Source organism: Hippoglossus hippoglossus, chromosome 9, assembly GCF_009819705.1.
Source record: "Hippoglossus hippoglossus isolate fHipHip1 chromosome 9, fHipHip1.pri, whole genome shotgun sequence".
Taxonomy (NCBI): domain Eukaryota; kingdom Metazoa; phylum Chordata; class Actinopteri; order Pleuronectiformes; family Pleuronectidae; genus Hippoglossus; species Hippoglossus hippoglossus.
The window spans coordinates 25,601,237-25,625,934 of NC_047159.1; the positions used below are offsets into that span (position 1 = coordinate 25,601,237).

The 24,698-nt window shown below is 39.7% G+C and overlaps 2 long non-coding RNA genes across 2 annotated transcripts; one reads left to right on the top strand and one right to left on the bottom strand.

Annotated features, from left to right (window-relative positions):
* Positions 1-501: 501 nt before the first annotated feature.
* LOC117767922 lies at positions 502-17,612 on the top strand. The gene is made up of 3 exons (XR_004614958.1): positions 502-1,102; positions 1,167-2,263; positions 17,601-17,612. It is a non-coding gene; the product is annotated as an uncharacterized LOC117767922 (long non-coding RNA).
* On the bottom strand, positions 4,969-22,841 carry LOC117767916. Its single transcript, XR_004614952.1, has 3 exons — positions 22,702-22,841; positions 16,798-16,804; positions 4,969-5,000 (listed from the first exon to the last, which is right to left on the bottom strand). It is a non-coding gene; the product is annotated as an uncharacterized LOC117767916 (long non-coding RNA).
* Positions 22,842-24,698: the final 1,857 nt, after the last annotated feature.

The window sequence follows — 24,698 nt, forward strand, 5'->3', positions numbered from 1 at the left end:
TGAAGGTCTATCATTGTCAACAATCATGTTTGGTATTAATATCCATTTTTTTTAAACGAGGACCTTTTCATTTTAAGACTTTTTAACTTAATGAAGTTAAGGTCAAATTTGCAGAAGCAGAGGGTAATATATTCTGACTAGTTTCACATGTTGAGCAGTACCCCTTGTGACAGGGATCTTAATACAATCTTAACCAGGCAGACAGAAATAATTATTACCTTTCTTATTACCTTATCTTGTTGTTGAGTTATTTCAGACTTGAACTACCGTAGCCCATCTAATAACAAAGGACACTATTAGCCTGATGCTGCATTTCTGGCATCGTCTCTAGTTGCTGAAAGCAATCCTGTTTTTTCTTTTGTTTAAAGCATTTTACTGTATAGCTACAAAATACTCACACTATTGCTAAATATCTAGAATTAATTTATTTTATGTTACTAACACTAAATATTTTGGGGCCAAGTGCGTTTTGAGAACTTGGTCATTTTGGAACAGTATAACTACTGGTATTGGATAAGTGTAGTTTCAAAAAGGAGAAGTGGCATTTACATCGCACCATTTCAAGCTTGTGCTGAGGTGGCCATGTCCTCTGTTATATACATGTATATATATATTCTCTCTGATATATGCAGCTACATCATCACTCAATGTCCTCGCAAAGATGGGAAAAAATAAGGAAAATCCACTGAAAGTTAAGGCTTTTTTTGCTTTTTCATTTTGTCAATAACTTGGTTGCAAGATCAAGATTCAGGGACTTTCAGTGTAGTCAGACAACAGTATGTGTCATTTATTAACATACACCTCCTAAATGTTTATCCCAGCCTCCCTGCACATGTAAAAATGTGTGTCGTGACTCGTGTGTGCGTGACTGAGCACTTTCGCTGCTTATCGGTACATTCAAGTCTGTCAGTGTTGATGCTTGCTGATCCATGTGAATCGTTTGAACTGGAATAAGTGTTCATTGCAGTGGAATGAACATATTGAACTTATGGGCTCTATAAGGAAAGATGTGGACCAAAATGGAGACACTGAGGCATTTAACCCCCCCCCCCCCCTTTCCCAGTGAGGTTGTAAAACATTCTGTTAAATAATTCTGAAGTTAGTTACTGTCTTAAAAGCCCTGTTCTAATGAACTCTAGCCCTTTAAGTGGATGAAGAAAATTAAGTGGACTACTCTTTCCTCAGATACATTGATGCTGCTCTTTGCATTATTTACTTCCTACCATAAACGTGAGCTGACATATTTTTCTGTATTTAAGATATTTGTGTATCACTGTAAATTTTTATTTATGCCTCGTGCCACATAAAATGCTTACTCATACAAGCATACTTGCTGTCAAGTTATCGTTGTGCTACAAACTAGCATGTGTCAAATTTATTGTGATAATTTGGTGTAATTACTGTAAACAGGTAAGACCATAGTGGTTGCTTATGTCAACACAAAACTTGTTGGAAACACTGGTATGTGTTGGAATACTAATATTGCCCAGTCATAGCAGTAGTTTTATGCATAAGTAACTACTCCTTGTTTGTATCATTGTTCGCACTGTAAATTCACAGTATTCGGGTACTTTAAAGGTCCAGTGTGTGGAGTTTGCCAGAAATTGTATATAATGTTTATAATGATGTTTGCATCAGTGCATAATCACCTTAAGCTAATAATCATTGTGTAACCACTGAATAGGCCCTTTATATCAACATTGTGAGCGGGTCCTTTACCACAGAGTTCACCATGTTGGACTGCCATGTTTCTTCTACAGTAGCCCACAATGGACAAACCACAGTCTTGTCTTTTACATTACCTGAAGGTCACCACGGGCTCTCCAACACTTAAAAGGGAAGGATGAGAGGATGAGTTTCCAGTTAAATGCAATCTGCACCCTCACCACTAGATGCCACTAAACTTCACACACGGAACTTTTAATTACCTGAAGTGCAGAGAGACATGCTCATATCAGAAACAGAGCTTTATTTTGAAATTCCCGTCTTTAATGTCTTATAGTTGTGAGTGTTATAATAAGAAACTTTCGGTGTTTGCTGTAAATGCAAACATTTCCACCAGTTTAATCCATTGCCTCAATAAAATGTGTTACATTTACACATCAGTAATTCCATCAGTGAGTACGAGTGAAAAGAAAATCAACTACAAAAACTAATTTAGTATTTATTTCTACTCTTATTTCCAATTAGCATCTTCTGTTTGTGGTATATCACTGATCCTGTCAGTGGAATATTTCTAACATAAATGTTTCACAATCTGCAGGTTTTTCTACTTATGGAATTAGTGATCTGATAATGTATATAATGCTGAAATTCTTGTGTGAACTAGTACCAGTATTTCCACCTCGAACTCTAAAAAATCTACAAAGTTTATATGAATTGTATTCATTGTCACACAGTCAGTAGACATTCTTGCTGATGGTCTTGCATGTTAACAGTTTTGATACAACCTCAAAATTAATGTAATGTCCATTCCTGTTAAAATCATAGAACACTTTAATGTTTATGAGAAACATCACCTCCTGACTGTAGCTCATGACCTTTGCTGTCTTGGGTGCTCACTTATCTCTTCACTTAACGAATCTGGCTTTAGAAATTGTTGTTCATTCATCATTTTGCTTCATGTAGATATGTATTTGTTAAAACATCAGCCGATCTGCAAATCTTTTTTCCGTAGCAATATAGAGTCCTGTGTTGAGTACATTTCTTTAGTGTACAGGATGGAGTACATTGTTCAAGGTATTGTTTTAGTCTGTAATACCTTAGATTTTGAATGAGTGTCAAATTCCAGTGCTGTCTGATGATGGACACAAACAAAGTGAGAAATACATGGAAGACTGACGCAGCAGAATGCAGTTTGTTCACTGCTCGGCTCCTTAATATTCAGATAGAGTCTAGCACTCGTAGACTCCTCTGCCTCCTCTGCCTTGAGTTTAAGTGAAGCCCGTCCCCCAAAGCCTAATTACACACCTGCTCAAATGTTGGAAGTGCATCTTAAGTCAATATATTTGTTCCTGCTGCAGTGTTGGATTCAATAGCAAGTTACACTCAGAATTGACATGAGCCTGAAGGGTTTATAATGAGTTTCCTTCACAAAGAAAAGGGAGATTCACCAAGCTCATTGAATTCTCCCTGAGGCTGTGATCAGTTGATACTCGCCTCTCTGAGCATTGTAAAATAGTTGATAGCTGCTCATAAGCTGCATAATTAGCACCAGCTAGCTAACCTGGAGTAGTAAAGTAGTAAAAACATGCTACAAAAAGATCAGTTAATTGTTTCTGTTTGATGTTTCTGTCACATATACATTTTAACATTGTCAAATTCTAACCACCTGGTTAAGTTATTATTAGTATTATAAATTATTACTATTGTTGTTTTTTGGACTACATGTAAGTTGTGGAGAAGGTGTCACACGCTCCTTTGAGACATACACTGAACTCTTGATAATCTCCTGAAATTCATTACCCAGAGGGGCTGTATGTGAGAATACATGCGAGTCTGCTGCTCCCGACATTCTCTAAAGTTTCTCTAGCCAGCCCCCTAGTAAAAACGCCAGGTAATGTGCGAGTATGAGAATGCAGCAGGAGAATATTTGGAGGATTCATTGCGAGTGGGCCCATTGATGATGTTTCGAACTCACGAAGAATGCAAAACTGAAAAAAAACAAAAAGAATACAAACATCTCAGGATAAAAAAAAAAAGAGGTGTCATAGATGTAGAAGACACAGACGAAGATGTCAACTTGGAAAGACAAGTAGAGTATCGAGAGCTTTTGGTGAAACGAGCCACGCCGGTGTTGATGTGCTCTAAACAAAAACATGTGATCTCGCTCGGGGGAATTTATAGATATGTGTCCTTCCTCATGATGCGCCAACCATCCCCCGAACGATCCAGAAATGTCTGTGCTGTTGTTAATGTGTCTGAGCCAAGAATCTCCTGCTGCGTTCTCAGAAAAGAACGTCAAGACCCTTTTGTGGGGACATTCTTTGGAGTTCATGTCTGAGCTGTAAAACATGAAAACCAAAATGAGATTAAAAAGGAGAAAAGGCTAAAACTCCATTTAATCAGAGAGCAGCCATAGCTCAATGCTAATTATTTAATTTGAACCCCTCTGCGCTTCATGCCAATTCTTAATATAAAATATATTGCTTTATGGTGCACATGGGCTGTGGAGGAAGCAGGAGGCCTCATGTAAGATAATGTTCCTAACACTGAAGGAGTCAAGCAGTGAGACCTGCAGAGAGTCAAGCTACAACAGCCATGGCAATCTTTGGTGGGTGCCGGCAACTTTGAGATAACATCCAAATATCAGGTTTACACAGATATCTTGGCTGTCAGCAGACTCCGGGATGTCGTGTACTCATATTTGGATAAATCCAATACACGAGTTAAACAAGCAAATGACACACAGTTTGATTTGTCTCGCTGTAACAGCCATTTTCATTTCCTGAGAACAATTATACAAATCAACAGATTGATCTGTGAATACCTTCCCCCTTACTTTCCAAAGCATTGTTGCGCCCCCCCTGCTGCTTTTGCCGTTTTTTCCGTGAAGATTGCAAGGGCTCAGTTGGAAGCGTGATTTGAGTTTGATGAGGATGATGGAATGACGCTGCTTTGATTACCCTGACACCTCCAGTGGGGGCTGTGATTGTATTTTCAGAAGAAAGGACAACAATATGTTTATGTAATGTCTGTTTCACTTTGCGTCAACTTCTAAGTCACCTAACTGAGCACTGGATTTTTGAATATCTTTCTCAGACTAGCAGACAATAAAGACTGTAAGAGTGATTGATGTTACAATAAGGTTCTTGATAAAGAAAATCTTGTTTATTAATTAACGGTATAAAAGCAATTACTATTACTGTATATTGTATCTGGTGATTTTGATACTAGTAAAAATTACAAATATATCTGGGTAGCTTTGATGAGCTTTTGGGTTCTTCCTTAGGATATATATTAAAGATGGAACTTGAATTGAAGGTGACAACTTATTGTATCTGAACTACTAACAAAGGATTGTGATTGCATCGCAATTAGTTATAATTTGTGAGAAAAATGATTTGCTTTTTTTTCTAGTAAACCTTAGTCCTACACAGCCTGTGTCATTGTCTTGTTATTGTGTGAGTGGTCCTTGATACTTCAGTAAGGTTTAGGGCTCTACCCGGTAGGCAGCGGACACATGAAAGATGAAACGACACATTCTTCTTCTTTCAATGGACATGTTAAACACAATATAAAAACAAGGCTAAAAAATGACAGACTACAGACACTAATGCTTCTGTGGCAATGCTCACTGTGACAATGCTAACATGCTAATGTTTAGCTTCCTCCCACAGTCCAAAGACATAAGCTGCTTTCAGACATGCCCTGGACTCCACAGTTCCTCTATATTTACTCTGCCAGGTTTTGGTTGACTGAAGACTCAATTTGCCCATGATGAGTCATTCTGTAATTAGGTGTACATTTCATATAAGCCAAAAAGTGAAGAAATAAGTGTGCTTTTTTGCAAAAAATCTAGTTGTTCCCATAATATACCCCCATTTGGCAAGTTTAAGCTCTAATAACTTTTTAAATATTTAAATGAAAATAAACTTTCAAGTCATCATTTTGTCAACCTTTGTTTGTCTAACTGATTTGAAAATATGAATTTTGCGCTGGATAATGGATATTTTGTGGGATGCTGTCACCAGGGATAAATCCACATTAAACTGAATTTAGAGTTATTCAACATCCTTATCTAAGACTTCTCTCTGGACATGTCCCCATCATTTTTAATACAGTTTAGTCAACATTTAAAAGATTTATGAGACAAATCTAACAAAAACACAGTTGACAGACAAAGTAACAAAAGTTGACCTGAATAACACAATTGACAGGACACGTTAGAAGAAAAAGAGAAACCTCTAAAAATTATTTAAAAATGTATTTTCAACTTAATTTCATCGACACTTAAAGGGATAGTTCACAGAAAAATTTAAATGCATCATTATCTACTCACCACGATGCTGATGGGAAGGGTGGGTGAAATGTTTGAATCCACAAAACACTTTTCAGTGGTGAAGAGAATATTTAGTCAAATTGACAATTACAACCCATGGACATGAAATGTACCCCTAATTATAGAATGACCTATGTATACCTGCAAGTAGCTTAAATGGTTGTTTTTTCATTATATGCACAGTGATAGACTGTTGACTTGTCCAGGGTGAACCCCACCTCTCGCGCACTGTTAGGTGGGATGGGTTCCAGCCCCACCGTGTGCTGCAAGGTGTGAGGAATGGAAGGATGGATGGATAATCTATTGTACTCAAAATCATGAATGTCAGTGTCATGGTGGTAACAAACAATTCTTTCTCAGGGACACACCATATTTATTGGCCATATGACACAATGTTTCAAATTCCAGATTAATCTATGTAATAGTTCTCAATATATTTAAATATAAGTTTCCTGGTAGTGATTGTGGAAATGTCAAATAATAATCAAAATCAGTAGGATTCATCCCACGTGGACCATTAATGTCTGTACAAAATTTTGATCTAGTTCTCAACTAGTTGTTGAGATATTTTATTTTGGACCAAAATGGTGGATTTTACCGACTGATCTTGCCATCCATAGATCCATGGCACCAGTACACGATTTGTAGGAGGATGATGAGGGATGCCATCCCCTTTAAACAAAATAACCCAATCAGAGGGAGGGCTGCATGTGCATGAACATCATATTAATGCTGATCATCTGATGATCATCTCCACCATGCCTGTTTCCACTTGTAGCAGACGCAGTTAAGCTGTTATGAGTACATCTGACAAATGTGCATTGTGAATAAGCTTGACATGGCTGAATTTACTCACTTTGCTAGAGAGCACTTTCAATATGATGGCCCAGGCTTGCGAAGTTAAGTCACCGGAGCCATCTGGTCTGGTGCAGAAATCATCTGTGTGGATGATTCCACACTCTTGCCACTTTCTCTGGGTGGATTGGGTACAGTGCATGAGGATAGTTGCAAAAGGGAGGCAAACGTGCAGAAAACCTGCTCCTGAGGCAAACTAACATTTCCAGTGGTGAAGCAATGGAGATAACTCTCGGGCTGGATGCAACTGTTTCAGTCCAAAGAGAAAATAAATAAATTGAACTTCTCATGACCTTGTATGAGCATCTCAAAAGGAACGGACAGGTCCACTTTTAGCCACATGTCCCCTAACGTCCAAAATTAGCAGAACCTTGTGTGCCTCCATATGAAGAAAAATACTGTGATCATTGCTCCTTTTATACTTTTCTCTTCCAGTGCCACCATCTCAGTGGACCCCTGGGGTGGGGGGGGGGGGGGGGGGGGGGGGGGGGGGGGGGGGGGGGGTAGAATGCTCTGGAAAGGAGGAGGTTGAGAGCAAAATAATAAATGAAATAATCGTACCACCTCCTCTGGCTGTTCAGCCAGGAAGAGAGAGTATTATGAATATTCAGGGGGTTTAATGAACACTTTCACTCATTCTGATGTCGCCACAACTCCATGTCATAGTGGGAACCACTTACAGGAACAGACATCCTGCCTCTAAGCTGCCTCCAGGCATGTACGTCATGCTTAGCTGATGAAACCTTCTGTGACTGGGATCATCAAAAACCTATTGTGCAGGAGCTCACTTTGCACTGTGCATCCGGAACACAGGGTGCATGAGAAGGGTTCATGAAGAGCAGGTTTCCCTGTCTGTGTAGTAGAAGGGACAAAAGTAATGCTATACGTTGGACATACCTCACGCCATGCAGCGCTTGTGAAGATATGAACTCACTGCACCGCACTGTGCCTGAGCTCGCTCCCTCTATTCCACCCCACATGAGATGAGAGGTCATCTTGACCCAGGTGAGCTACCTCTCGACAAACACTATTTAAAAGCATTAGTGTGCATCGCCTTGAACACACAGCAGGCGTGGGGCGGAGAGGCCAGGGGAGGAGGAGCATTAGCCATCAGCTTCACTTTATTCATTTCACCTGAGCTGGAGAGACAGAAGTGACCCCATCAAAGGTGGAGTGCCTGAAGTAATCTGAAACTGCACAGTGCTTAGGCTGAGAGGAAAGACGTGTGGTGTGTGTGTGTGTCAAACATATATATTCACTTGTTTATCCTAGTTCTCCTGAATCTCTGGCAGACTGGTTTTTGCTGTACATAGTAAAAAGGTATCCTGGAGTGCTAATATGCATCGTGGCTCCTCTGTGATTAACAAATGTTATTATTAACTGAACAGATGGAGACAACATATGTGCAGAGGCGACTGCTTTGTTAGCTACTGCAATAAAATGGAAGATTCATTACAATCATACTGAAGTCCCTGTGTGCGTTCAACAAATTAAAGGTAAGGACCAAACAAAAGCACACGGATGTATAAGCTGATTATGGGTTCACTGAATAGATTTAGACAGTGGTTCACCAGGCACTGATGCACACAAGTGGCATACAGGGACACTGTAACCCACTGAAGTCAGCAGCACAGTAACCAGCATGTGATGAATAATTGAAGAGAGGTTTAGGTGAACCAGACCACACCGGAATAAGAACAAAGTTAAAGCTCAGCACTCGCGAGACGAGCTGCAGCAAGCGAGGACCTTTGTACGTATGAAGGGAAAACCTGTGTACCCCCTGGACAGGTCACCCAGGGTCAACCTTATAGGGTAGAGATAGTAACAACAAAAAGTCAATGTTGGGTCTCGAGTTTGATGATAGTTTGAAGTGAACTTCACCCTTAAGTTATGGCGGAAGTGTCTCTCCCTGAACACAGCGCTGGGAGTCAGGTTCAAGACTCTCTTTAATGAAGTTTTAGGTCATTACAACCTGAACTTAACCTTGACCAATGGTTCCCAACATAGATGTCACTAAATAAACCAGAGAACTTGTGAAATTCTGAGTTTAAAGAGTTTTAAAGAAATTCATGAGAATTGTATTTATTTGTTTACTCATGACATATCTGTTGAAGAGCTTTCTGTGGTCACCTCACAACATAATCGTAGCCTTCCAGATATGGCGAGAATGTCTTTAGGTGGAGACCAACCTATCAACCATTAACCACAACATTGCCCTTCTGCTCCAGTTCTCCAGCTTCCCTCCTCTCGCCCACTTGTTATCCAGCAAGAGGATCATTCTTTTCCTTTCATCCAGGCCCAGAGCAACACCAACAACTACCATGTTGACTTGGTTGTGAAACCTCTGCAGCTGAGCTTCAGAGAGAAAAAACATGCCTGCCATTGTCCTTACACTCAGGTGCTGTAGGTCTCTTCACGTCCCTCCTCTCATGGCACCATCAGCTCAACTAGAGTTATTTTCTGGTCTTCGGTTGACCTACAGCCTCCTTCCCATGGACATCCACCCTTATCTCCCAGGACCTGCTGGCAGATTGCAGTAGATTGGCTTTGGTCTTTCGGGTTGAGAAAGGACTGACCTTGATTGTATTTCTCAGTATCAATCGAAAACTGTAGTTAATCATTTGAGAAGCAAGACTTTCAGCTTCTTAACTCTACAAATACATGAATAAATAACCTGTAATATTGCATTAAACAATTCCAGATAATCTGGTCCAGCAGAAGACAGCAACAGGGTAAAAATGGAAGGGCCAATAGCAAGAGGTAGAGTAAACTGTAGGCTGTTATCATTTTTTAGTGAACTATTACATATTTGAATTGCTCTATCACAGAAGAGATATAAGGAAAATATTTAAATATTTTATGTTTAGGAATAAATAAAATTAATGTTTGTATTCAGAGAGGATCCCTCTGATGATGAGAAGACACACATGGAGCCAAGCTAAGCTGTAGGATGAATGTGTTTGCTTTTTGTATTCAGTTGTTCAGTGAATGCATCGTGTCTGAGTAGAAGCCCACAGTAGCTGCATGCAGCCCCCCAGGTACATAATTACTGGATGTCTCAGAAAAAGAGTCTCGACAGTGAAGCAATGCAGAAGATCTAGATGAATGTCATTTGATGGGACGAGGAACAGGACTGGGTCACAAAGCCAAGTCCTGTAAGTGGAAGTGGTTGTAACAAGTAGAAATCTGAAGTGGCTTAATTTAGGTAAAAATATCTGAAAGGGAGATAATGATTGGGAGACCTATGAGATGTGCTGCTGCAGTGGGGAGTTAAAGGGAGGAGGGAGAGGTGTTCACAAGGCTAAAGGGAGAGGTCACAAAACAGCATGTAGGTGATAGATGTACTTAAAACACCTCATATTGTTCTAATATCATAAACATATTATGTTCGATATCCCTTACATTTCTCAGTTATATTTTTCTCTTCAATGTTAATGAATGCTTATGATCATCGAGGTAAAACAGTGGTTATTACAAAATAATTGTTAAATCTGCACAGGTACTGGAAACATATGTAAAATAATATGAATCTATGATGTAGGAAAGAACTTCAATGTCAACCCTGTCAGCTAGAAATTACATTTATATGCAACTCATTTTGAACAGCCAATTTATTCTAAAGGAAACATTTCTCTAAATGGAGCGATGCTTGCAAACTAGTTCAGGCAGCCAACTGCTCCAATCATGTGACCTACATCATGTAACATACCTCACTCTCCACTATCATCTATAACCCACCTTATTTGGTGGTCGATTTAAGCTGAGAAAATGTCCCATCACTCCCTTTGCTTGCCCCTACTGCTGCGTCACTATTGCTGCCAGCCCCTCCACCACCCCAGCATCCACCTGTAGGAAAAGTGGAAAGTGTATGACCAAAACCCCAGTACCTAGGAAAATCTCCAGTGGATGCAGCATGTGATGATATATGATCTATTCTATCTGGATCTATTCACGGCTGGATTCGGCACGCTAAAGATTCTTTCCTCATTCCTTAGCAAGGGAGAGGATTTTGATGTAGCTGAAGTCCTGTGGCCTGACCCGGCCCAAAGACATGATGCTGAGGCAGAATGAATGATTGACATTGCTAACTGTAAAATCATTCAGTGCAGTTTTTTTTAAATTTTTGCTGCAGGTTTTTTCATGTTCACATATACGTTTCCCTAAGTGCAGGAAAATGCAAACACCCTACAGTAAATATTTTCAGTTATTTTCAGTAAAGATTTTTATTTCCTGCTATGCCCAGATTGCAGTGTGTTGCATATTTTTGTGTCGTGGGTAATGATGGCTGAGTAGAGTTTGTGCATTGGCTGGTTTTGTGTGTTATTTAATGGCAGTGTTTGGTTTTGGGTAAAGATAAAATAGTTTTGAATCAATTAATTTTTCAAAAACAAGTGTGCAAAACAAGTGTAGCTTACATTTTGGGGGTTGTGTTGACTGTTTTGAGAAAAGAATACAAAGTTTCAGGAGATGCATTTTATCAATTCAGAAAAACTGTAAAAGAGCAAAGATCCAGCTTCCATAATGAATGAGTGAGGATTCAGGACCAGTGCTCATCCAGAGTCCACTTTCCTGGAGAACCTATGAATCCTTTTTCAACTGTTTAAACAAATAAACCTTAAATATATTGACCTGGACGGATACAGTTGACACATGTAATCTAACTGAGCCTTTATGTTTCTAGTCTCAGTGAAAGATGGCCTCCTTCATCACGTCTCACTGTAAAAAAACCAACAAGAAGAATTATGAATGCTGTCAGCGTGATTAACCTTTAACTTGTTTGTTCTCCTCCTTTCAGCCTCTCTGCAGCTGAAGTCCCCCCACTCTCTTTGTTCCTCTCTGTCTACCACAACACACACACACACACACACACACAAAGGTCAATTGGGCTGAACTCCAGGTATAGATCATAGAGTTTTTAGTCAATCAGGACACATTTACATCAATAAACCTGTGTGTATGTGTGTGGCCAGAGTTATATGTCATCCACTAAGATCAAAGAAACGCCGCCAAATCTTAGAGAAACTTCGCAAGCAGGGTGATTACTTGCATAACATTATTGTGCTACAGGAAGGACAGGGTGAGATAGTTACCTATAGAACGCTGTTATGGCTGTAGCCGTCCCCTGTCCGTGTTAGTATGTATTGTGTGTGTGTGTCTCTCTCTCTTTCTGTGCACGTGGAAGCCTGGCAGATGTTCCTCCTCCTTACGGCCTGGTGTCAAAGACGGGGATTCCGATTGGAGCGACATCAACCCCAAAACACCAATCAGCAAGAAGTACTTAAGGAGGGAGGCCGTATAGAATCTGTCCAGCTGTGTCAGTCAGGGCAGCTGTATGTCATGTGTGAACAGCTCGCCAAACTAGCTCCTGAGATCGTGTTCGAATTAAGTATTGATGTTGACTAAGAGTCAGACTAGAAGTGTTATTGGAAAATGTATGACTTTTGATTTGAAAATGAAGCTTAAGCGTAAGTTCAGTCAGGAAGACTTAACCTGCATGCTGATCAGCTGATTGTGGGCTTAACCTGCATACTGATCAGCTGATCGTGGGTGTTCCTAAATGTCCAATCAGGTCTGCCGCGGTCTCTTTCAGCCAATCATTCAGCACCTGTCAAACTTTAAAAATCCCTTCTCCTCTCTTCCGCAGTCAGCCGTCTTTCAGTGACGCGCATAACCCCTCCTCCACCCCAATCTCCTCCAGTCTCCAGCAGAATATCATCACCTCTCCCGGATCCCGACCTCAATTGATCGTATGCATAATCCCACATTGTGTTGGCAGCGATCATGGACCTTGATGATGGATCCCAATAGTATCAGTGGATCATGACAAGGGATCGTGGATTACGGCGGCACCCGATCATGGTGGCAGCTGATCGCGGACTAAAAAATCAATAAGACTGCCTGACAATATACCTATTACTCGTGGCATCCATTGCACTTCTGTCCGTCCTGGAAGAGGGATCCCTCGCATGCGGCTCTTCCTGAGGTTTCTACGTTTTTCCTGTCGAAAAGGTTTTTGTAGTTTTTCCTTACTCTTGTTGAGGGTTAAGGGCAGAGGATGTCACAATTGGCGCAGTCCAATAGGACAATTCTCACAAATATGGGCCATCCAAACAATCGATTGACTGATGAACCACCACCAGTGTCTAGACCCCGGGGGGTATTCCTGTTCGATGCTCTGCTCCACCCCCTTCTAATCCTGATGACATCTCACAGAGGTCTAAAATGCCAAAGACTGTAAACATTCACTTTGCTTCTGTGCATTTGTCAAATAAACATTGTTAACCTGTGAATCAAGTCTCTCCTGATTGAACTGTTATTAGTGAGAATTGTTTTTCGTTTTGGTTTACTCAAAATAGCTCTTGTTAAGAGTCCTCCCTTTGTTATATTTGTTTTCATATTTGAAATGGCACCTTGTTGCTTGTTTACTTGGTTAATTAATATTACTTGCGTTGTCCTGCAATCTTAAAAACAGGTTTAAATTAAAATAAACAGCTTTCATATACCAAAAACATCTGATTTTATGTTGCCACCTCATTCCTAGCGAGCCGGGTCGTAACAACCGCCAACAGAAAATGCAAATGCAGATGATTATTTACCTTGCAACGTGTGCTTTGGGTTCTTTTTAAATGTCATTCATGGAGACATGAGAAAGTGTGTCGAAATGGAATGAGTGAGTCAGTTGAGGCGAAGAAAAGACGAAGAGTTCAGAATGCTGCTTCAGCTCTTCTGCCATACAGAGGTCAGACATCACAAAGGTGCTTAAAGATTGTTTGTAGAATGATGATAGATAAGGTGTCTCTTGAAATGACCAACTCATATGTGAATTTGGTGATAGACTGCTGGAGAGATATGAGATATGAGAGTGATGTATCAAAAGATAGTCATGTTAGTCAAAAGATGAGGGAGCTGGGTTGAGTTGTATTTGCTGCCAAGTCCCTTGATCACAAATTAGAAATAATACCACCCACTCAAGATGTGATGAAGCTTCAAAAATTGTTGAAGTCTACAGAAGAGGAGGCCAAAGAGAAGCTCTTGGAAGGACCTAACCCCACAGTATACAAGACTCTCAGTGAGTGCCTTTTTTCAGAAATCATTCTTTTGAACCGAAGACGGCAGGGTGAGGCAGCAAAAACATTCTGCAGACCTACAGGGACAGAGCCAAACAGGAACCAAAGGAGGACATAATGCACTGTCTTTCAAAACTTAAACAGGATTTGAGTAATGAGTAAACCTGGTTGGTGAACAGAGGGAAGAGGGGTCGAAAAGTGCCTGTGCTTCTTACAACAAAGATGACGAAATCGCTTGACTTTCTCGTTGAAAAAAGGGGTGGGGAAAATTACATTTTGGACAGCAATGAATATGTTTTTGCAAGACAGAATTCAGATTCCCATCTCCATGGCTCAGACTGTTTGAGGAAGTATGCAGCGACAAGTCAGGCGACGAGACCTGAAACACTAACATCAACCCAGCTCAGGAAACATCTGGCTACATTGAGTCAGATAACGAACCTGAAAGAAAATGAATTGGATCAGCTTGCTAATTTCATGGGACCTGACATTCGCGTTCATCGTGAATATTACCTGCTAACAGAAAACACACTCCAGATTGCAAAAATAAGCAAGGTAGTGTTGGCAATGGAACTCAGACCTGAAGTCTACAAAGGCAAATCCCTTGACGAGATTGATTTAGGCTTAGAAAGCGAGTATAAAATAACTTTGTTTATAATTAATTCACAGTAAAACAGAATGCAACATAAATAAACAAACTGTTTTTTATGTGTTCTATTAAAACCGAGGCTTTGCCTGTGAAACAGGACAGTACAAGTGTCAGTGAAAGTGGTGCTGAATTTTTCACTGAGAGTTCTTTCCAACAACTTCAAGACTCGGATGGTGTGAATTAATCTGTTGATTCCAAGTACCAAAGAGTCCAAAATGTTTATGTGATATAAAAGAAACACACCTAAATCTAGAATCTTAACCAGGCAAGTGGTCAGCATTTTTTATTAAAATGATGGAGAAATATAATAAATTGATCTATTTTGCTTTTCATTCCTTTTTGTCATTTATAATGTGACAGTTTCAGATAATGAGGTAAACATAGGTAACAGTAATCCCTGTGAAGCGGAAACTCAGACGGCAGACTGCTCTGAACGCTACCTGGCCAACGTTTTTCTGCTGTGGCCGGCAAGTGAATGTCAGCTGGTCGAATGGATTTCTTTATGTGATCATCTGCATGAAGCACAGCTCCTCTCAGAACTTGATGGTCGTCCACTCTCATATTCCCGATCAATTTTAGGCTCTAACATGAGTTCTGTTCCGTTACGTACTTGAAGTTACTAGTTGCTCAGTTTTAAGGTTTGTTTTAGGAACCTCCACACAGGTAAGAGGAGAAGGCGGAGCTGACAGGCAGCACAACAGGCAACAGAAGGACTTTATGAACTGTGAACAGTGAATTTAAAGCCGCTTTGGTGGAGTCCCAGATTAAGTATTTGCAGATTAATTTGCGTTAATATACTTTTTTTTTTTTTTTGATTGAGTGTTACAAGGAGATGTGTCATTGTAGGTCAGGTTCAAAAACTGTGTACAGTAGGAGGGTACGGTAGTTTGGTAACTGATTTCTTATGTGAAACAAGCCAGCTCATAATATGTGATGGATGCAACCAAATCATTTTTGCAGACTATTTGGTCGGTGTAAGAGTATTTATCTGTATTACAAGTTGTACATGATACTAAGGTGAAATACATGTTTTCATGTTGTAGGAGAAACTGACATTTTGACACAGCACCCCAGAACTACAGGACCCTCAGATAAGGTCAAAAACACAGAGAAGACAGGTAAACATCCTTGTGTCTTCCTGCTCCTGTGCATTAACTGTCTTGTACTAGCCCCCAGTTTGAGGACAAGTGGGTTAATTGAAGGTGCGTTACAATATCTGTCAATATAATCAATTATGACGAATGTTGACATGACATGTTCTTTATTTGCAAAGGACCCCAACTCAACGACCACCAAATTTGCTCAAAAGGAAAGAGAAAACAGGTAAACTTAAAGAAGAAATGGGTAGAGTAAAAAAACGGCCCTTCACTAAAACTGCTGTTATTTTGTAAAAAAAAAAACTCAAGTACAAGTAAAAGATGACCATCAAAATAACTGCCAGAATGCAAAATAAATAAAGTAGATATAATCCTTGTACTTCATTTCTAATGCCTTTTTTAATCACCATAGTTATGTGTGAGACATAAGATGATTTGTTATAATTTAGCTAACATAGAGGAAAGTATATTTCATGTCGTCGGGGCATATACTGTGTCGGTCCAATACTCATATAAAGAAGAGAAAATTGTAGCCCAGAGACAGACAGCAACAACTTGGGGATCATGGACAGAAGTTGGATCTTGAAGAGGCAGTGCTAAGTTGTTGAGACAGAAAACAGAGTCCAGGATCTCTGTGAGGAGTAAAGACAGACCTGTGAGCAATGATCTCCAAAAGAAATTCAACTGGAGTCACACTACATTTTTTGTTGAGTTCTCCAGGCTGTGAATGAATGAATGAATGACATCAGTGTTTACCATTTTCTTTCAGGTAACAAGTCACTGGAGCTGTTGGAGCTGACAGTTAAGGATGAATCAAACACTGAGCATCAAAATCTCATGCTTGAGATGTTTTCATATGGAGGTGCCTGAGCCAAGATTCAGACATGAGGTTATTGGTTACTGTGATCAGTGCTTACATGAGTTATGAGTCTGAGTTAAAACATTTTACTATTTTCATCTAGAGTATGACTTCTAAATAACGTTCTTTTTGTAACCATATCTGCCCATATAGATATAAACGGTCTAATCCGCACACATATGGACACATCTATCCCAATATCTCTTTATACTTACGTACACACACTTTTTTAAATGCTTGTGCAATCATCCTGTGCCCCTGCACTTTACTCAATAACTTTTCTATACAAACCACTTATTTTGTATACCATTTACTCATGTCCTGCATTTTTTACTTAATATTATTTGAATTCTATTACCTTTTGATATTATTATTCTATTGTCTACCTCATTCTGACTTGTCTGCTGCTGCTGTAACAACTGAAATTCCCCGGTGTGTGGATCAATAAAGTCTTATCTTATCTTATCATTCTCTCCTGTTGTGAATAAAATGTCCGTAATTCTGCTTTGAAATCACAGGAAAAAAGTCACTCCTCATAACTCCTCAGCTCACTTGACAATCATCACATTTTAATATTTCTTCACTATCAGAGTAATGCACTAGTAGTAACTTTGCATACACATGTTCACCCAAGCAGAAGCTACCAATATTCGATTCAGTGGCCTATACTGTTAATGGTGCAAATGTCAATTATATCTGGAGGCACAGTGTCACATTCTGAAACCCCTTACTTAATTACAGTACATAGACAAATGCAGCCAGAGATGAGATGACACAAATGAATGGTTGTTTATTAAAATGTTTAATAGGGGACAAAAATTAAGCTAATCCAAAGTTCAGTCTGGAAGACTGTCTTCTTGCATATACCTCTGAGTCAAGAGCACAGTTCACACTATCTCTGGACTTCACCAGCTCATTCTCTCTTTTCATTCACAACCTGATATGTTAGCCTTTAGCCAATCACCTGTAAGCCGTCAAACTTAAAATGTTATCTCTCCCTCCTGTCATCTCTCTTCAACCACCCAATCATGGCCCCATGTTATGCTCCATTCCTCATCATCAGGGTTGCCAGGTCTGTTGTTTTCCTGTGGAATTGGGCTGCTTTTTAACTGTAGCTGCATTTAGAATTTTTTTGTGAGTGGGTTGAGAATAAATTAAATATTTTATTTATACCACCCAAATACTAAACGAAGCGGCAAAGTGTATTCCTCTGTTTGCATTGATTTTAATTTCATTCTAATTTACTCTCATTACCTTCTCTTGATTGACCTACTTTTGTGAATGCTGGCTGTAAAACAAATTGCCCCTCAGGGATAATAAAGATATCCTTCATCCTTTCACTCATATGCACAAATTCCTGTAGGGGACTGTTCCAATCTAAAGTGACCAGTAATCAACTTTTTTTTTAAATTCTGGTATTAGGCTGTTTTTTGGGCGTGTTTTGTTGCTGTTGGGCTAGTTTTGATTGGCCATTGGGCAGGTTCTGTCTTTGTTTTTTGGTTTGGGGGGAAGTCTCCCTTCGCAAAATCACAAGCTGTAAATCCTGCCGCTGTTTGCCCTACAGTGCTTCTCAAATGGGATTTCCACTGTCAGGGATGAGACAGTGGTGAATCATCAGTAGTGATGAGTGTAATCCTCATATGGACAGTTTAAGAATAGACAATTTAATGTTTTTAATATACTTTTTTGCAAGACTAAACACAAATCCTCAAACTGTGCTCTAAAGTGTAATAACTTATTAATCTGCATCAGTAGCTATAATTACACCATAAATTCCTGCAGTGCAATATTCAAATATTCAACACTATTGTTACTGGGATGCGTAGTGATCAGTAATCAGTCTGCAAACTATCGGTCTTCACCTGTGAACCTTGATTTGTGTGTAGAAAGAAAAATCAATCCCATACAATAATTACAGTATTATTATTCTGTGCAGGAGCTACAGTCGGTATATCCATGGTTTTTAAGGCATCCTGGGAAGCAGAATTGTACAAGTTCAAGGGATAGCTCAAAGTTCAGTTCAAGAAGATTAAAATCAACTAGTTCTCATTCATAACTAACCATTTTGAACTATATTATTTATATATACAGTATATATATATTTTTAAAAACAAGTTCTGAGTTATTCTTTTTCAATAGAGCCTCCTATCATCCATCCTAGGCCCCCAATCCCTACCACTGCCCACATCCCAAACTAAATGAATGACTGCATATTACCATTGAATCCCAGACAGAGATGACTTCTGATTCAACCTGACGCCCTTGGTACCAGAGGCTACAGCTAATATTGCATAACAGATCATATCAGTGCATGTTACACATGTAGCCCATGCACATAGTAGGAACAAGCTTGGCTTAAAGCTCATGACAACCACTTTCACCTGCATGAAATACAATACACACACCAAGCATTTAAATCATCACGTTGCTAACTATAAATGTTGCCCCAACTAGCACTGACGATGATATGATTTTATGCCTACCACACAATATACATATGTAAGATAGCGGCAAGCTTGTAAGGAAACAATCAAATTTAGACAGAGATTGAATGTATTCAATTAACTTACAACCTGTTCTTCATGCTGCAGGATGATGATGGTTCACTTAACAGACATGGGACAGCTTTTCACATGAACATCGCCTGGACGCAATAGATTATACCACACCCCACAGTCTATGAGCCTTTGCATCTTTGCAATCAGGCTCCGCAGACTCCCACAGTATTTATTATCTTTCCACGACCAGAACTCACCAAACCAGCCGCCGAAGAAGTTCACATCAAACACTAACATACATAAGTTACCTCTTACCTGTGTTTTTTTTTCTTGGTAAATTTTAGACCATAACTCCAAAAAGATACTCCTGAAATCTACTGTGAAATAGGTTGGCTCATATTTATGTGCTTGCGCTTGCCATGCGCCACGAAACAGTGTTGTAACATGTTAGTGTAGTTCAGTCTCGCAAGAGTGAATGACGCCCAGCGGGGGCTCACCATTCCCCAAAAATAAGAGCACATTCAATGAACGACCAGAGAGAGGTGTTTTAGTTTGTCCTGAGGCTTTGCAGAATGAAGTGTCTATAAAACCCAGAGTGCCTCCCAAAAACCCTGCTGTGATCTCTGATGCTGATCTCAACAGCCAGAAGCACATATCTATATGTCTGAGACTCATGGCTTTTATCATCTCAGATATATACTGTATCTAAAGTTAGATGCTTCCCTTCTCAGTCAGATTCTGAAAAGCTTCAATATAATCATTCATATTTTTTTGTTATTTTTTCTCTATCAGCTATTGGTGTCTTCAGTCATTTGATTTTTAAGGCTTTGTGTTAACAGGTTCTATTTTCCATATTATTCATTAAAATAGATACATAATATTACCCTCCCATCTTATTCTCTTTTAACAATAATACATTATTACTGTATAGTATTGTCTTTGCCTATTTCTTGATTTTTATTTTGAAGCACATTGACTTAACACCTGTTGTTGGAAATGCAGTTAATAAATTAGCTTTAATTTTATCACATCTTAAGTAACGCAAAGGGTAATTTCATCAGAAACTAACTTCTGTATTCTGATTGTTTAACCCCTATGATAACATACTAATTCCCTTTCATTTTGCTAAGGTAGCTTTGAACGGAAACATTATTAAGTGCCACAACTATTTTCTGACAAACACTAAATGTGTTATTGATCTGCCCAGTACGTCTTTACAGCATTGCCAGATATGGAGTAGAGGTATCTAATACATGTGAGGATAAATCTATTCAAATCAATACACGTTCAAAGTCCACTTAGGGTTTGTGCTAAACTTGACTTAATAAATGTTGAATAAAAGAATGTTGGATGGCAGCCTACACTCAGGAAGATAAAGGAAGTAAACTGACAGGAACAAAGGAAGGGAGCTGGTATATATATAGTACAGAGCAGCTATAAATGAGGTACAGGGAGCAAACAGTTTTCAGGCTTCCTCAGGCTACTATGCACGTGTGAGTCCTTCTGGTTGAGCCAAATGACCTTCTGCTGGCTTTCCACACACAAGGATGCCATGAAAGTATGTCAGTTAAAAGCTTTACATGCACATTGCTGCACACATTCTGTATGATTTAGTGTCCTTAATATGATCCTACATGTATTGTCTTAAATTTTTTAGGATGTGTGTCCTATACTTTCTATTTTGTGCTTGCTTTGCTCTCTTCTCCTATCTTGAGATGGATCACTGCACTCAGTGGCCATTCAGGCAGCCACACACTATAAAACCCCAGCACAACACATAAAGAACAAATTACAGCACTGAGAGAAACTCACTCCGGAGATGTCCTCTGGATAAAAGTCTCATTACATATGTCAGCCTTCTCCTTCCCTCTGCTTGTCCAGCACTGGAGAGGGACACAGTAGAACATTTCCATTTAAGGGAGAGCTTCCACTTTCAAAATGAATGGGAGCCTATGGAGCTGTAGCCCCAAACTTATTAATGGGTTAAAAAAATTATTCCTCCAATTTCTTTGTTTTAAAAAAAAGGGTGGAAAAAATACATATCCTTGCATTCAATCACAGAGTGCTTTAGCTAATGCCTGGCGACTAATAGCCTCTGATGGCAATGAACAATATTTCGGGACAGATTTCCAGGCCATGACTTTGTCTTCCGTTTGGCGTACAGTGTTTACATTCCAACGAGTCCAAACAGGTCGAACATTTCTCCACACAAAACATAAACAGTGATAGTTTCTGTAGACGTTTTAGGTCCAAACCACATTTGCAACAGCAATATGCATACGAATGCAGATAGATACAAAATCTGCCTCTTAGACTGTCTGCAGGCAACCAAAGCCTGCTCAGACGTGATTGGCCAAATAAGAAATGAAAAACAAATGCCTCATGCCCCAAAATCTTGCCCCTCGCCTGCAGATTCTGCCTGTGAATATGAAGTTCCATTAGAATAGTGTGGAGGTGGGGGGCTGGGAGAGCACCCTCACCTGCACCACAGAGGATCAATCAGCACAGGTGAGAGCTGTTAGCTGATTAGCTGTTAGCAGAATAAATGAGAAAATTAAAGGGCAAATCTGTGAAAGTGGCCCAATGTATTCATAATGTAGTCATATTTGGAAGCTGATTAAAAAGATTCCTTGAGAGGTTGAGTGCCCACTCACATGCCCAGCTGATAGTTAATGTCTGATAGTTAAAGCGGAAAACAGACTTTTTCTATTATTATCCATTATAATGAGATACTAAGTCATAATAATGAGATACTAAGTCATAATTATGAGATACTAAGTCATAATTATGAGATACTAAGTCATAATAATGAGATACTAAGTCATAATAATGAGATACTAAGTCATAATTATGAGATACTAAGTCATAATTATGAGATACTATCTCATAATAATGAGATAAGTAATAATTATGAGATACTATCTCATAATAATGAGATACTAAGTCATAATTATGAGATACAGATTTTTATTTTCTTCATCACAGTGGTGGAAATGGGCTTCCATAAAATAGTGTCCATATGCTTTCTAGGAAAAGAAAAGAAGGTCAGTCCGTGCTGATGCACGCAAGTCTGCTGGAGTAGTTCTGGAAACTAAACTGCCCCGGAGTGTATATCTGGAGTCTTTGCTAAGAATTCCAGAAAAGGTCATCGAATCTGGTTGCAGGGATGAAGCTCCAACAAAAGATGTTTTGAAAACGATATTGTCAAGCCAAAGAAAGCTGCATCGACCTCATTCCAATGAGATTTTAGGTCTCCAACAAATCTTTGCGGAACAACAACATAGAGACAATAATCAGGTTTTACAGAAGGTCCTCATGCAGCCTAAAGGAGTGATGCTATGGTCAAAGAAGACACTCTCAATATTTTATAAAAGTTGTAGGAATGACATTATCTACTTTGATGCAACAGGAAGTGTGATCCGTAAAGAAACTTCGCAAAGTCATCCATACTATGTGTATGAGTTAGTGGTGAGAAACCTATTGAAGGGGACGTCACCACTTCCTGTTGCATCGTATGTAACATGTTGTAACGGACCGACAGACCCTGTCGAGCCCGGTCCCGTCCGGACCGGACAGCGTTGTGTTCGTGGATTCGAGGTTCAAGTGGGAAAGGCAATGATTTAGACAAGATCCATGTTCAAAAGTTTCACAGCAAGAAGTTTATTGTATAAGAACAATACTTACAGAGAGTCTCTGGGGTTCTGCCGGACACGTCACCAGGTTCTCTGGATCATGTCGAGAAGAAGCCCCGTTTCTTCCGAAGTCCACAGTATATATAATAAGACACAGGGTGTGGCACAGAGGAGGACCCAGTTATTTGCCTAACGTATGTTGCTTCCACAATTTGCAGCTGGGCAGATTACTTACTTCAAACTGTATTTTACTATTAGATTGACACTTACTTCAAACTGTATTTTACTTATCAGATTGACACCTGTTCGTGTGCTTGTGTTACTAGGCAGTTGCTATGCCTAGCTCCTGTTTTGTCGCTCCTTCTATGGTTGTGCCCTGTGCCTGACCCTGTGTCCGAGTCATCAGTCTAGACTTTAGTTTAAAGAACAAACAGTTGTTACATAAGCTTATAAGTTCCAATTTCCACCTCCTGACCTCTCTGGCATACATGTTATTCAATTACACAGGTTAAAATGATTATGCATTATTGATTGTATGGACCATACCGCTGGCTGACATTATTCATAGGATACAGGTAAAACATAGATATCTCAACAACCCCCCCCTTTTTTGTTTGTTTATTAGCGGTCGCCTGATAGTGACGTAGGAGGTCAAGCCTTTTTGATTCGGTGAGGCTGAGTTGCTGGGGGAGAGGTGGCGTTATGGAGAACCAAAAGGGGGTGACAGATGTCAGGTAAAGGCGGAAGTACGGAGAAGGAGAGGGAAAAAAAGTCCGGCGAAACAGTTCTCCTGATCGGTGGGAGGTTTACGTAGTGAAGTGGAGGTAGTGAATCCCTCGGGACTACTATGGCTAAAGGAACGCCGCAACCGGACCTCGGAGAGACATATACCAACCACAGAAAAATAAGCGCTTGACAGTCAGCTGACTGCTGGTATCGTTGCCGGTAAGGCTGTTCTCATCAAAATTTCGTAGGAAATGCTACGAAAAGTAATGCACTAGAATTCGTATGAATTCCACGTAATCGTGAGTCAGGAGGCTGGGGACACGTGACCTATGTGCTTCTCTCTCTTCGTGAAAACAAAAAACATGGCGGACATTAATTTTATTCTTTATGGGAAATTAAATATTTTCATCGTTTAAATGTGGTTTTGATCAACTTTGAAGCAGAACATTTTATATTTATTTTCATAATCTTCTTTCAGATGGTTTGTATGATATTTTGTTGTTAGTTTTCTTTTATCGGATTTCTTTTGTTGTTATGGTTGTTGCTATGGACGCTTCCCTCGCTGCCACCATAGGCCGGCACTCACATATAAGGCAACCACAGTGTAAAACTCCCAAACCGGGACCATTGTGTTATCGATGCGCATGCTGTTGACGGGTACTTTGTGATGGAATGAGTGAGTGTCCTGGAGCTCTTTGAAAAACTTCTCCTTAGCATTACAGCTAACCGCTAGCATGGGCGTGTTGGTCTGTTCAGCCTCAAGGCCATTGGCTAGCAACGGGCATGAAAATGAGTGATTGACAGGCTTGCCTGCCAACTAGTATCACACTGACAGGTCCTGTCAGAGAGAGATGCAAGCTCATAGGCTAGCCATAGCCGTGACAACGGAACATCACATGGTGTTTTGTTAACTTTTTTTTTATAGGGTTACGTAACTAAAAGAACGCCAGAACCTGCTAACCCCCCATGTAAGCGCTGGAAACATATGTAATGCTAAATGTAATTGTTATTTTGATTCTGATTGAAACCGGGGAAATTAGGTAGTGAAATTTGAAAACATTTTTGTGTTTTATAGATATCTAGATCAGTAAACCGGGACGTCTGGTTATTGTACTGCCGAACATCCCCCTGGAATTATTCACCTCCCTGAGTTGTAGAGGTTTTCTTCTGACTACCGAGTCAGGACGTTGAGATTGTGGACCATCCAATAATCATGCATTCTTTAAAAGGGATTTTTCTTTATGTTTACAAGTCTAATCTTACTAACATCCAAGTTAGTTTCAATAAACATCCTGGAATACATTCAAAAGTATT